This window comes from Rhododendron vialii, chromosome 13a (assembly GCF_030253575.1).
Source record: "Rhododendron vialii isolate Sample 1 chromosome 13a, ASM3025357v1".
NCBI classification, from domain to species: Eukaryota; Viridiplantae; Streptophyta; class Magnoliopsida; order Ericales; family Ericaceae; genus Rhododendron; species Rhododendron vialii.
In genome coordinates, this window is record NC_080569.1 from 25609360 (window position 1) to 25621818 (window position 12459).

A 12459-nucleotide genomic window follows, 5' to 3' on the forward strand; every position below is an offset into this window, starting at 1 on the left:
GCAAGAACCTGTCCTTTGATTGCCGTTCGTGGTTCAAAACGGATATCAAAGTTTGCTAACTCAACTGCCCACTTGGAAACCCTGTTAGACAGATCCGCTTTTCGAAAGAGAGCTTTGAGGGGGTGTTCTGTTAGGACGACGATTGAGTGTGATTGGAAGTAGGGCAGGAGCTTCCTGGCCGCTGAGACGAGAGCAAGGGCTAGCTTTTCAAGCGGTAGGTAACGAGTTTGAGCTGGAAGGAGCGTCTTGCTTGTGAAATAGATGGGCTTGTCATCGGCGCCTTCCCGCCGTATAAGTGCAGAGCTGGTTGCGTGGGCGGACACGGCGAGATAGAGATAAAGGGTTTCGAACTCTTTGGGTTTTACCAACAGCGGGGCCGATTTCAAGTAGTCTTTAAGTTCGGCAAAGGCTGAGTCACAGTCCGGGGTCCATTCAAAGCTGCGTCGGCTTTTGCCCTTCAGGGCGTGGAAGAATGCGTGGCATTTGTCTGAGGATTTGCTGATGAATCGGTTGAGAGCCGCTGCCATCCCAGTGAGCCTTTGAACTTCCTTGATCGTTCTGGGTGGGCACAAATTTTGAACAGCTGTGATTTGGTTGGGATCGGCTTCGATACCTCTTCGAGTGACCAGGTGTCCGAGAAATTTCCCAGCGCTTACCCCGAACGCACACTTCTCAGGATTGAGCCGTAGCTTGTGTAGCTTGAGGATGTCAAAAACTTCGGCCAAGTTTCGCAGGTGGTCGGATTCCTTCTTGCTTTTGATGACTAGGTCGTCAATGTAAGCCTCCACAGTGTGGCCGATTTGTTCTTCCAACATCTTGAATATTGCTCTGTTGAATGTTGCCCCGGAATTCTTGAGTCCAAAGGGCATGACGCGGTAGCAAAAGATTCCATACGGCGTGATGAAAGCAGTTTTCTCCATATCGTCGGGGTCCATGGCAATTTGGTGGTAGCCACGGTAGGCGTCCAAAAAGCTAAGCCGAGCATGTCCTGCCGTTGCATCCACAAGTTGATCAATTTTTGGCAGTGGGAACCAATCCTTTGGACAAGCGTCGTTGAGATTGGTATAATCCACACAAACTCGCCATTTGCCGTTTTTCTTTTTGACAACCACAGTGTTGGACAGCCATGTCGGGTATTGTACTTCTTGGATGGCGTTGGCCTCCAGCAGACGTTTGACTTCTTCGACGACGGCGTCGGCGTGTTCGGCTGCAGATCGCCGTGCCTTCTGGATGACAGGTTTAGCGTCCTTCTTGATGTTGAGGGAGTGACTGATGAATTTCGGGTCGACCCCCGGCATTTCGTTGGGGGTCCAAGCGAAAACTTCGATATTTTCTTTGAGGTATTGAAACATTTCTTCGCGGTCGGCCTCGCTGATGGAAGAGCTGATGAGGAAGAATCGGGAGCCATCCTCGTTGATCGGCATCTGGACGAGGTCTTCCTCTGCTTTGTCTTCTGCTTTTTGGCCAACATCGTCGGTTACTGCCATGTCGGGGATTTCAACCCATTGTACTTGTTTGGCTTTGGCGGAGTTGTGGACGGTAGAGACATAGCACTTTTTGGACGCCACTTGGTCGCCTCGCAAATCTTCCTGTCGTCCTGTGGCGCCGATGAAGCGGACGACCTGGTGGTAGGTAGAAGCAATGGCTTGCATTCCGTGGAGCCAGGTTCGGCCAAGGATGGCGTTGTATGGGCTTGGTGCGTTGACGACGATGAATTCGACGGTCAGGGTTTTTGAGCCGACGACGACTGGGAGGAAGATTCGGCCCAGCGGCCAGACGGGTGCACCGTTGAAGCCGATGAGGGGTACGTCGGTAGGTTGTAGGGCAGACTCAGGTAGGTCCAGCTTTTTGAAAAGGTCGTAGTACATGACCTCTGCTGAACTTCCTTGATCGACAAGAACGCGTTTGACGTCATGCACTCCAATTTGGACGGTTACGACGAGAGCGTCGGAGTGTGGTGTTTGCACATGTTCAAGATCGCGCTCGGTAAAAGTAATCGTCCATTTGGGCAACTCCTCTGTTCGTGGACGTTTGGATCCAGGTCCTACTGCGAGTACCTGCTTGGAAGTTGATGCGCGGCTAAGGTCGGCCTGAAGAGTTGATTCAAATTCCTTTGATACTGGACCGTGGATAACGTGTATTAGTGGGCGCTGTTCGTTGGGGTTGGGATTTGTCTGCCGGGTGGGCGTTTTTGAGCGGTCAATGTATTGATCGAGATGGCCTTGAGTCACCAAACGTTCCAACAGTGCCTTGTAGGGGGCGCATGCCGTCGTGTAGTGGCCGAGCTCATTGTGATACGAGCACTTCTTTCTTGGGTTCTGATCAGCTTGGCCATTGTCTGTGCCGAGCTTGCCCGTCGGCCACTCGAACCATGGTTGCCTCATTATCTCTTTCAGAAAAGACCAAATGGGTTCCTTGAAGTGGGTGGTTTCGGCCACGTAGTCATGCTCTTTTGGCTGGCGTTTTTTCCCTTCTTTGATGTTGTGCACCTGCTTCTTGGGTTGGGGGTGCTGGATGATTGCTGGTGCCGGCGGTTGGGCTGTGGCCGAGGTGAAGGATGCTGTCAAGCTTGGGATGCCCTGGGCCGCACGGTCCGCATAAAACTCTTCAAGAGCACAGAATCTCTCCACGACGCGCATTAATTCTCCCATGCCGTGTGGTGGGCGGATGGCGAGTTCGTCTAGGATCTTGCTGCCGGTTTCGAGACCGTTTTTGAAAGTACGCGCAGCCCAATATTCATCGATTCCTGGAATTTCGTTGAACAGCTGCCAATAACGCTCGGCGTATTGTCTTAGTGTTTCATTTGGGAGCTTCCTCATCTGGGATAAGGATTCAAGCTCCTTGGCTGTCCTGTTACTTGTGATAAAGCGGGTGTTGAAGGCGCGTTCGAGGTCAGCCAGGTTCCGTATGGATCCAGCGGGCAATTTATTGAACCACTGGAGTCCAAGAAAGCCAAGGCTGGATGGGAATGCTTTGCATTTGATTTCATCCTTCGTAGTGCACAGCTCGATGGTTTGGCGAAAGTGAATGAGGTGAGTGTAAGCTTCGCAGCTGCTTGGGTCAAACTTCGTGAATTTTGGTAGGTGGAAATTGGGTTCGGCGATGGTGTGGATGATTTGGGAGGTGAAGGGTGAGATACCAAGGTCCTTTAGTTGCCGTTCAAATCCAGGACGCGGTGGTTTGCCTAGCTCGTCCGTGCGTGGCCTCTTTGGGTGCTTCTCTCTTTCTGATGTTTTTTCGTGTACTCGGCTGCGAAGCTTGTCCCGCAGGTCCGTTGTTTCCCTTCGGGGGTGGTCGACGGACTTCTCTTTGTTGCAATAGGTTCTGTTCCCATTCTCCGCCCCTTCGATCCGTAAGCCTTTGCCATTACGCCGAACATCTTTCTCATTATCCAAGTTTTCTGGTGGTATCCCCCCGAGGCGTTCAGAGACGTGGCGCCTGGTTTCGACGGAGTCTCGGCTTCGGCGTGATGCCGTTGTGCGAGAGAACTCCGCGCGACCAGTCGAGTACGTGCTCGTGAATGATTCGGTGTCCCTTGTGCGGGTTCGCTCGTGGTGGGATCTCGAGTGGTGTGTACCAGATGTTGTAGGTCGTTTGTAGAGGATGATTTCTCTGGCGTCCCCTTTTTCTGGCGTAAACCCAAGGCGGTCTTTGACGGAGACGCGGTGGCCCGCCTCGTTTGGGTGGTCTCGGGGCGGCGGAGGAGGAGGAGGAGGAGAATTTCTTTGCTTCCGTCGTCCGCCTCCGGTAGATCTGGAGGCGGCTGGGGTTGCGTCCTGCATATGTTGCTCCATCTGGGCCACTTCCGCTCTTAGCGCTGCAAGTTCGTTGTCCCTTTCGTCGTCTCTTCGTTGCAGAAGGCGGATGTAGGCCGTTGTTACGTCGTCTGCGGCCGGAGAAAGCCCAGAATCTGGGGGGAGTGAGATGGACATGTGCCTTTCTGAAAACGGTGGGAGGATTGCATTTCCACTGGTGTCTTTGGCCCCCGAGACGGAAACGTTTTGTGGATCTCCGCCCATCGCCGTTTGAGTTTTTGACCGTCTTCTTAAGAGGAATGTGATTTGGAAAAGAGTTTGAGCTGTTTGGATCAGAGGCTGAGAAGGGTTCACGTCGGGTTCACCAATTGTGTGGCCCCTCTCTTCCGACTCGAGTCCTTCCTTCGTTGATTTAGTGGTCTCCTCGCCTTCTCCACGCAGCCTGCACGATGAGCGCACGACTAAAGGCCAGGCCGGGGGTTGTCCCGGCAAGGCCCTCCGGCGTGAGGATGAGTAATGTGTAGAGAGAGTAGGCAGAAGATTATCGGAGAGTATGTAGTAGCATGTACCTCTCTAGGGTTTTCACTGCTAGGTATTTATAGAATCTCTTCACTTGCTCTCCAAGCACTAACACGTGCCTTGCACAGGTCAGGCAGTGTCATCATGACGTCACCAAATAGATCTGGTAACCGTTTTTAGGGCTGAGCTGGCATACCCATGTGCGCTCATGATCATTGCTTGTTATAACCGTCTTTACACGTGGAAAAATATGCAAAACCAGTGGCTAGCCGTGGTCGGCAGTGGCCTCGCCCTGCGGGTGGCCGAACACGCCTTCGTCGGTCGGGCGTCAGATCGACAGGAGAGGACAGTCACAAGTGACTTGCCGTGGAAGGTGGCCGTCAACGAGACGATCCGCCAACGAGTCCGTGGTCATGGAAAGGGCTGTCGCAGAACAGGGACGGGAGCCGTGCTGAAGATGCGTGCTCGGCAAGGCACGGGCTCGGTTGCTAAGTAGCGAACTCATGTTCGGCCTGCTACAGTTAGCCATCGCACTTCAATAGCATAAGGTTGTCATTAAATCTGATGCGGAGGTAGTTATAAAAATTTGCTGTTTAATTATCAACTATTGTGGCCACAGATATTGCAATCACAATGGAAGATTATGGTTCCTTTCAAAAAGATTAGAGTCCAATTCATTTATTTTATAATGTTACGGTATCCTCCCTCTTGTCTGGGGGATATCGTATCTCCCCTATAACACTGGAAGGCATAACATTTTACTACTGTCAGTTCCAAAAAGTCGAGTCCTTTGTGCTGGCAATTCCATTGACAAAACACATGTGTTTCCATGTATCCCATTTATCGAGTTGTATTTTATTTTATTTATCCTTTTAGAGAGTCTGTTTAGGGATTATAAGGAAAGGAAATTTTTTGAACATGTATTGAGTGTATGAGTGCGATAGTACAGTTATGTCGTGGTCTTGGGCATCAAGAATCAAGTCAATATCATTTTGCTTGGCTTAAACCAGTTCTGTGCGGTTCAACAACTATGGGTATATCTTCAATTAGGGTTTGGAAAAACCCTGCATATTAGAGACGCCCCAAAACAAGTTCAGTGGGTTATTTGGCTTTGTATCTTGGAGTATTTACTCGATTTATGGACCATTGAGTGTCAAATACATCTCCAAGAGGTTTCAATATCATCGTCTATACCTAGTTCAGAAAAGCCCTAGGTGGAATATTCCTAGGCAAGTTGAAGTTCTTCGATGGATTTCGGGAGGCAAACAGAAGGCTTGTAGATTCATGAAGGTAGTAGCGGTCAAACATTGGGTGTGGTGAACGAGGATTCAGGAAGTAGAACTTAGGGCGATTGGTGAGGATTCATAATTGTAGGTAAGTTTGCTTGTAACTACACATTGACTATTGTAATGACCCGTTTTATCTTTGAACAATATTGTCCGCTTTGGACACCCAAAACCCATAGACTTGCCAATAGGTCACCCATCCCTAGACTACTCCAGGATGAGCACACTTAACTGTGAAGTTCCTATGCGTTTTGGCCCGCCCTCACAGCTTTAAAAGGCCTTTGTAAAAGTATGAGAGATCTTTTCTTATAAACCATGACTTGCCCCTTCCCGTCCGGATGGAGCCTGCTATCCTGCAGTATCGCTGGCCATCGGAAAACGGGGTGTCACATACTATGACATTACAAGGTAATTGACAAAACGTGATCAGTTTGCGTGGTAAGACTGGTTTAAACATATAGTCGTTTTATCCTTATTTAATGGTAAGTATTGTCAACCATGTGGTAGGTGTTATCAATGAATATTAGTTCATCGTAAAAATTCTGCTTCCATGGTATCTCTTGCCTTATGCTTTGGTAAGTAAGCATTATTCTATAGTAAGTATGACATTAATGACGGGTAAATATACATTTATGTATCATCATTATTGTTCTAGTACCTACCACATTAAATTTTATTTGGATTTACTTGTATTACTTTTATGATAAATTAAATAAAAGTATTTATATTAATAAAATTATTTTTAAAAAAGGATAAAATAAATGAGATATTTCAATTTACTGGTTCATTAGTGGTTACTCCTATATTGGCCTTGTATTGAGACTATGATTGAAAATGGGAGCAATTGGCCATGAGCCCACATGGAGAAAAAGAAGTGGAGAAAGTGTCGTAGTCAAAATTGGATCAAACAATAGTGGAAAGCTATTGTGCATAATATGACTTGTTAAATATTCAAAATTTGACTTGCACATGCATTGTATTTATCACAGTCTCTAGTTATTGATCAAGGAGTAAAACTGATTCATTTTTAGGTTGAACCAAAGATTAAAAATGGATAAATGCTCAAATTAGTGAAACACTATAAATTAGATTACATACTTCCATATACAATGCAGAAATTAGAACATAAATGCCAATTCTAAAAGTAAAATACCATATCAAAACATGTAACCATAAACAACCCATAACTGTCGAGGAAAAAGAAAAAGCAAATATCACATAAAGAAAGAAATGAACAAAAAGTGAAAGACCTCTTAAAAGAGCAGGTAGTTCTTCAATTTTGTATATCACCTACGTACAACCTAGGCCAATGAAAGTGATTGGTGGGTTGTACACACAGAAAATAAATTACTCCTAGCATTTTACCAAAAGTGAAAAGGAATACGACAATATACCTGTGTGAAAGAGGAGATTTCAAAAGTTGGTTTAAAAGTGGCAGGTTTTTATTTTAAGATGAAACTTGTAGGGAATGTAGGGTTATGGCAATGACAGTTGAGGTAATGTGGTTTTACGACTTTACCCAGATAATTACATATGACATTCTCATGGATAATGGTAAAAACTTTTTGTGACAAGGGTAATTATGGAAATTATTTTTGTGACACAGTTTCGAAAAAGTGTTCACCCTAGAGGCCGTTGAACTTTGATCATTTTTTAGGTCAGGTGTGCCCCACTCAATGTATGTATATTTTATACACATACATTATTTTTACACTAAATATAGATACACTACCTTTTTATACTACAGTACACTACATCTTATGTGGAGCCCATTTCGAGTTTTACAAAATTTCAGAAAAATATCCATAAATTTTGAAATATTATTTTATAGGATCCTGTAAAAAACTAGCTCCAACAGATATTGGTAAGTATTACTTTTGGATTTGTATGGGTGAAACTGCTCAACTATGCAGTTTTACCACTATGAATCCAAAAATAATACCTACCCATATCCGTTAGAGCTGATTTTTTACAGGGCCCCATAAAATAATATTTTAAAATTTATGAATATTTTTTAGATTTTTTTGAAACCTGAAGTGGGCCCCACACAAAATGTAATGTATTGTGTATGTAATGTATTTTTTTATGGAATAGATATATTAGAATAGATAACAAGATTCTTTCTTTTACCCTTTTCATCAATTTTTGCCTTTGTTTGCGTAAATTTGATTACTCTTCCATTTTTTTTGGTTGCTTCATTTTCTCTTTCTGTAACGCCTCGGAAAAATTCAACCTTAACACGTGGCATAGATGCATAAATATCGCATTAAAAAAGTCAAGTCTTTGTCAAACATCGGAAGGGTTGATGAAAATAAAAGCCTTTTCTTTCTTTAAAATCTTAAAACAATTTATCTTTTTTTTTTTAAAATTAGGATATTCGTAACGAATATATTTTTCACAAAAGCTTGAGAAGTTTCCTGTACTATGAAGGATATTTCACTAATCTTAAACTCAATAGAATCAAACTATCTAGCTTTATTCTCATAAGTCCCAAGAACAATATATTCTTTCCATAATCTTTAGTGCCAAAAATAAGTTCTACAAGCCATAAGATAAGTTTTCCAAGAGATGAGTACATAACTCTAATTTTATAATTCCAAAATAATAACATAAGTTTTCGGTTCCACAATCAAACTACAAAAGTCATTGTATCAAATACGGCCTTATGGCCTTAACACGTTTCATGACATATGCTAACAAAATAAAAACGCAAAAGAGACTCCATATAGCTACACTTCACTAAGTACTCAGTGCCTCATTGTCACCTAAAATGGTTAAAGCCGAAACCCGTAGGAAACAAGACTAAACCAAATAATATGTTCAAGTTTAACATAAATGTCGTGAAACAAGCACAAGTTAAAAATCCACACATAATTCTCAAGTGTCAATAAATTTACTATGTTAATGACCTCATATGTTCCCCGCATAATCAACCTAGCCCCACATTTCTAGGTTCAACTCAAAGTCATAACCATACGTTAACTCCAATATCTAACCGAGGGTAGCCGGGTACAAGTACCACCCCATGAACCGGGGTAAACGGATACAAGCACCACCCTCACAAATCAAGGGTAGTCGGGTACAAATATCACCCCATGAACCGGGGTAATCAGGTACAAGCACCACCCTTGCACTGGGGTAATTGGGTACAGAGTACCACCCCATAAATTTTCAATCTTTCACTGAGGAGCTCGCCAAGCCCAGCTTGCTTTTTCCTAGGTGCACCATCTAGATCTAGACCAACATAATCCGAGCTCAAATATCTCTACCTATCTCACCAATCGGGATAATTTCTATCCGAACATTACCCGCATAATTTTCTATTGAGTATCCCAGCTCTAAGCGTTCAATAAACTTCAAACACCCATAAACTCTTTCATTAACACAAATAACCTTCACAAGTCATAAAAATAAATCACAAGGTGCAAGAGTCATAATTTTTGCATCTCAAATTAAACTTAATTTCTCAAGTAAACATTTTTTTCCTTTCTCTAGATGTTCAATGTGCAACATGGAAACAAGGTACTCTCATATAGACAACATCTATTCCCAACATTAGACATCTCTACACCTCAATAACACATAAATTTTCAAGAATTAAATAAGTATCAACAAGAACCCATATTTTTTATGTGAGATCTTAAAATCCTTACACAATCTTTCACATAATCTAAGGAATATTCATATTCTACAATACATTCACAACATTTATAAAAAATAAATATATCAAGAGAGTTAGTCATGTATCTTACCTCAAAAGAGCTAAAATTCGAAAAAGCTATGAACCCCAAAGTTGGCCGATTAAGATTTTGGTTGGATCGCTGTGTGGCTCTTTATCCGTAGATCACATTTTCTTCTTGTCTTTTTACAAGATTTTCGAATCTTAGTCTCCGATTTTGGGGTTGAAGCATGAGAGTTCATAGAGAGAGAGAATGAGACGCACAAGAAAAAAAAAAAAAAAACTCTCGAAAGTTCTCTGGTGTGATTCAGGCATTTTAAGTGCATAAGGCACCTTCTTAAAAAATAAGTATTTATTTCACATTTTCAAACTCAAAAATAATGTAAATGAAAAATAATTTTTAATTTTTTTTTGCACCGTATTAAAGATCTCAATGAGATCTATCAAACAAGATCCATAGTGATAGAAAAATTATTTACGTAAATACATAATTTTTAAGCTTGAAATTGCTTTCTTAAAAAATAAGTTCTTATTTGGATTTTTGAAATCCACCCTTAATTGCACTACAGCCGCCCAACTAATTGGTTATCATCCTATCACCCAAAGTTATAAGTTATCATACAAAAGGCCCCAACACTATCAAATAACAATATTTGTACCATTCCCAAATACACGTGGGTCTCTCAACACACTGTGCTCACAAACTCGGCCCGATCAACTAAACTTAGAAGCACATGTATAAGCATGTCTACACAGATAATTCTGTAGCACACAAATTATAAATTACAAGGACATGCAATCACATCGCTACATATAGGAATAAATAAAATTAAAAATAAGATGCGGGTCTTTGCACTTTCTCCTCTAGAATATTCATACGAGTGTTTTTCTTGGATTAAATAAAACTTCCATCACTGTTCTGAGTGAACTCTGATTTTCTTATCCTCTAGAATCTTCATACGAGTGTTTTTCTTGGATTAAATAAAAGTTCCATCACTGTTCTGAGTCAACTCTGATTTTCTTATGTAGTATCGATTGCTAGGACTGACAGTAATCGAGGGCATATAGGGGGAAGCAATGCAAAATTTGTCATCTAAATATTGGTGGTGACTACGCTTGTGATTGATTTGAGAGCTTTAACTGATCAGGGATTCATCAGACTTCTTTGTCTCTGCAAAATCTGTCTGTTTGTGGTGAGTTTCTATCAATTGAACATATCTGTTACTCGTTTGTAAAATCACATGACTGGAAAAGTTTTAAGGGTTATGATTGGTATTTTTGAGGTTTTTGTTTTTCCTTTGATTGGTGAGTTGGAGTTTATGTATTGGGTTTATGATTTTGTGGATGTTTGGTGAGTTGAAGTTCGAATTGAAAAACCGGCTGCCAGAAGACCCGAAACCTTCCGCTTGCACTTATCCCAGCCGATGCGCGGGTTCATCAGACTTCAGATCGAGACAACTGTTCAAGCGGCCAGGTTCTCTCTCTCTCTCTCTCTCTCTCTCTCTGGTCTCGATACCATTTGCAATTTCGCTCTGGTTTGTTTCGTTTCTCTCTCCTACCTCTCCTGATCGAGAAAACTGTGTTTGTGTTCCTATGGTTTTGAACTATGTAAGAGGTATTCAATCGGCTTTTGTGAATTTTTGGTGATTGAATTGACTTCTGTTTGGGGAATTAGCTCTGTAGATTCAAAGTAGATTTGAGACTTAGCCAATTCGGTTCATAGGTGGTTTGAAAACCTTTTCTCCGTATTTTTAGAATTCTTCCCATCTGGTTTTAGTTTCTTTTTCTATTGATGATAGATTTATATTTGTAATTTGCTCGAAATCAACTTTTTACATCAATAGATCAAAAGCTAGAATGCATTATTGATGCTGAAAATTCGCTCCAAACTTGAACACTGCACTATGTATTTCCATAAGTCGGCTGTGCAAACTCGATTCGATTCAATTCAATTAAAGTTAAAAAGACTAAACTTATAATGCATTTTAGTTTGTTGATATTCGGGGTATCAAAATATGCCTGGGTTTCTAACGCCATACAAGGGCGAGTGGTACCACTTGTCCTTGTTCCGTGGACGTAGACGATTACCTACAAAAGAAGAAGAATGGTTCAATTATCGTCACTCATCGCTTCACAACGTGATAGAGTGCTGCGTCGGTGCGATTTCCTATCTTGAAACAAATGCCTAAAGGCTTTAGTGTGCGGACCCAAAAATATTTGCCAACCACTTGTTGCACGGTCCACAACTTTATAAGGATGCATGACTGAAATGATGATGTGTTCAAGTTCGATAGCAAGGAAGACTTGATTGTGGAGAGTGATCAAGGCAACAGGGCTCTTCACAACAAGTCAATGTGACCCCCGCTCAATTGTGAGAAATGGCTAGAGTTCGCAATACTATTGCCCGCCAAATCTTTAATATGCAAAGGCTTTGATGAATTGTCCATTGGCAGCATTTTATAAGGATGCTTTGGCAGCTCTTGATAGAGAGCAGCTCTTGTTTCTCTATCAGCATTCATGTTTTCTTACTTTCCTTGCTTGCTTTTATGAGACTATGGGAATGATTGGAGTTTCTCTTGGATATGTACCATTGCAATTTGAAGTAGTAGTTAGTCCAAGTATTAGATTGGTTTGATTCAGTTTGACGTGGTAGAGTATGTAATTTGTTTCTAACGTGGTTGCAAAGGCTAGGATGACTCTCTCTCTCTCTCTCTCTCTCTCTCTCTCTCTCTCTCCTGTATCGTTTGGGAATTAGAGGAGAAATTGCAATAGAGACAATTTAAGAAAAAGTAAACAATGGTTTCAGGAATTGATTTTTTTTTTTTGAAAACAGGTTGACACAAACATGCTTTCTGCTTTCACTTTTTTTTAGGATAAGTAGAAACTGATTTCAGCAAACAAAATACAGGAAACAGAAAAGTGGCAGCGTTACCAAACATAGCCTAAGTTTGCTTGTTTAGTGTTTGTGTTGGTACTACTCATGTCTTTTCATGTTACTTGGGACTCTGGTTAAGAAGCTATACCCTCTATTTGTCCAAAGAAACTTCAGATTTCAGTTAATAAAAGGAAAAAAAATACGAATTTGGTTCTGCTAGTTATTTTTGTCAATAACTTTACTTTTGTGTTGTTGTATTCATTCTACCCCCCTAGAAATTAGATCAAATAGCAAGATTGGTTGTTGCACTGCTCCAATGTCTACCAGTTTTGTAGTCTTTTTTTG

At 42.0% G+C, this 12459-nt stretch overlaps 1 protein-coding gene across 11 annotated transcripts in view; it reads left to right on the forward strand.

Moving 5' to 3' along the window:
• The first annotated feature begins 10086 nt into the window (after positions 1-10086).
• The window catches only part of LOC131312334 (protein DA1-related 1-like), a 28066-nt gene continuing 25693 nt past the window's right edge, over positions 10087-12459 (forward strand). For 2 of the 11 annotated variants that reach the window (XM_058340029.1, XM_058340027.1), the window contains exons 1-2: positions 10092-10436; positions 10661-10713. The gene's annotated coding sequence lies outside the window, so the exon portion shown is untranslated. Of the gene's footprint in view, positions 10437-10595; positions 10714-10735; positions 10775-10818; positions 10963-12459 lie in introns of those variants that run through there. The other 9 variants (XM_058340030.1, XM_058340028.1, XM_058340031.1 and 6 more) reach the window with 7 other exon arrangements.